The 2,500-nt window shown below is 57.9% G+C and overlaps 1 non-coding gene across 1 annotated transcript in view; it reads right to left on the bottom strand.

Annotated features, from left to right (window-relative positions):
- LOC124773381 overlaps window positions 1-1,040 on the bottom strand; it is a 1,912-nt gene extending 872 nt beyond the window's left edge. Inside the window, exon 1 of the ribosomal RNA XR_007014649.1 lies at window positions 1-1,040. This exon is cut by the window's left edge and continues 872 nt beyond it. This is a non-coding gene — a ribosomal RNA (small subunit ribosomal RNA).
- Window positions 1,041-2,500: the final 1,460 nt, after the last annotated feature.

The raw sequence follows: 2,500 nt of genomic DNA, 5'->3' as shown, positions 1-2,500 counted from the left end.
TCGCTTCTGTTCGTCTTGCGACGATCCAAGAATTTCACCTCTAACGTCGCAATACGAATGCCCCCGCCTGTCCCTATTAATCATTACCTCGGGTTCCGAAAACCAACAAAATAGAACCGAGGTCCTATTCCATTATTCCATGCACACAGTATTCAGGCGGGCTTGCCTGCTTTAAGCACTCTAATTTGTTCAAAGTAAACGTGCCGGCCCACCGAGACACTCAATAAAGAGCACCCTGGTAGGATTTCAACGGGGTCCGCCTCGGGACGCACGAGCACGCACGAGGCGGTCGCACGCCTTCAGCTCGCCCCACCGGCAGGGACGTCCCACGATACATGCCAGTTAAACACCGACGGGCGGTGAACCAACAGCGTGGGGACACAAATCCAACTACGAGCTTTTTAACCGCAACAACTTTAATATACGCTATTGGAGCTGGAATTACCGCGGCTGCTGGCACCAGACTTGCCCTCCAATAGATACTCGTTAAAGGATTTAAAGTGTACTCATTCCGATTACGGGGCCTCGGATGAGTCCCCGTATCGTTATTTTTCGTCACTACCTCCCCGTGCCGGGAGTGGGTAATTTGCGCGCCTGCTGCCTTCCTTGGATGTGGTAGCCGTTTCTCAGGCTCCCTCTCCGGAATCGAACCCTGATTCCCCGTTACCCGTTACAACCATGGTAGGCGCAGAACCTACCATCGACAGTTGATAAGGCAGACATTTGAAAGATGCGTCGCCGGTACGAGGACCGTGCGATCAGCCCAAAGTTATTCAGAGTCACCAAGGCAAACGGACCGGACGAGCCGACCGATTGGTTTTGATCTAATAAAAGCGTCCCTTCCATCTCTGGTCGGGACTCTGTTTGCATGTATTAGCTCTAGAATTACCACAGTTATCCAAGTAACGTGGGTACGATCTAAGGAACCATAACTGATTTAATGAGCCATTCGCGGTTTCACCTTAATGCGGCTTGTACTGAGACATGCATGGCTTAATCTTTGAGACAAGCATATGACTACTGGCAGGATCAACCAGGGAGCTGCGTCAACTAGAGCTGAGCAGCCGGCCGCCCGGGAGTGTGTCCCGGGGGGCCCGCGCGAACACGCAAGCGTCCGCTCAATCATTCTGCAAACAGGAGGAGGCTGAGCTCCCCTGCACAATACACCTCGAAACCCTCTCAGGTCCCGGCGGCGCGCAGCGCCGTCCCAAGTACTTGGTCGGGTTCGAGAGAGGCGCAATCGCCCGGAGTTAGGCGAGTAGACGCTTTCGGTGCGACCACCCGTGCTCCCAACTGAGCTTGCCGCTGCCGACAGAGGCCCGGGAGCGTGCTGTCGTGGCATTGCCGGCGGGAGACAACACGCGCCACCTACGGTGACCGGCAGCTCCAACGCCAGCGCCACAGAAGGACAAAAGCCCCACTTGGGTGCCGAAGCGAACTCTCCCAGCACAGCGCACGCGCCAACACATCCGCACAGCTGCGATACAAACCACCAGCGAGAACCGCTGGGGCGACCGAGCAGCAGACGGCGTCGCGGCGCCGAGCGCCGGGCGGCGGCGCATCCTCAACGCACACAGTCCTCAATCGGACCAGCACACTGAAGATGTCCACCGCGCTTCGCACCGGGCCCGCGAGGACCTACTTTGGCCGCACGGGCGCCGCGCGCAGGGTGCGCCGGCGCGCAGCTGCGACGCCTGCCGCGTCCGTCGGCCGGCGCGCCTGCCACTGGCCGCCCCCACCAGCCGGCTGTAGCGCGTGCGCCCACGCACCGCGCGGCCAGCACGCCGGGAGGCGCCCCCTCACCGGCCGGGGACGGTCCCACCCAGCCACCGCCGCGTATCGCTTCACACCCAGATGCCGTTCAGTTTCGTCGGCATGGTGGGTATCGCTGGAACAACCGGTTAGTACCTCAACCTATCGTCGCCATCACCGATTCACCCCTAGCGAGAACAACCGCACCACAACAGGTTACCATTTGTTCATTTGCGTAACTTCACCAGAAAACGCAGGCGTCCATCGCCATTTGCAACTTCAACGATTATTGCATGCCTGTGTCAGGTGTCACGCCACACTACGTCTGCCCACATACACGCAACAAAATGTGCACGCCTAGACAATACGTGGAAGGTGGCCCCCGTACGTATGCGATGTCCATTGCTCGAACGACTGTCAACCGGCCTCTGTAGCATGTCGCAGATATGGGAACGCGGTGCACCATGCCATCACGGTGTGTGAGGAGAGACGACTAGGTCCGAATACATCAACAGACAGCTCATGCTGATCGCCATCCACGGCGTCCGTTCCTCCCACACGTCTCTATGGCGTACCACACTGCAATCCAGCTCTCATAGGGAGACGACACGTAGCTGCGTGCACAATATTTGCACTGTATGGTCCGCCGTTTTTGGGCGCAGTCGTTGTGCGGTCACACATGTGCCACGATGTATCATTCAGTACATAAGGACGAATGTGCAGTACAGATTGTGGTTCACGCGTACGA

This window comes from Schistocerca piceifrons, unplaced genomic scaffold (assembly GCF_021461385.2).
Source record: "Schistocerca piceifrons isolate TAMUIC-IGC-003096 unplaced genomic scaffold, iqSchPice1.1 HiC_scaffold_952, whole genome shotgun sequence".
In the NCBI taxonomy this organism is placed as follows: Eukaryota; Metazoa; Arthropoda; class Insecta; order Orthoptera; family Acrididae; genus Schistocerca; species Schistocerca piceifrons.
This window is presented reverse-complemented; position numbering and strand designations above follow the sequence as displayed.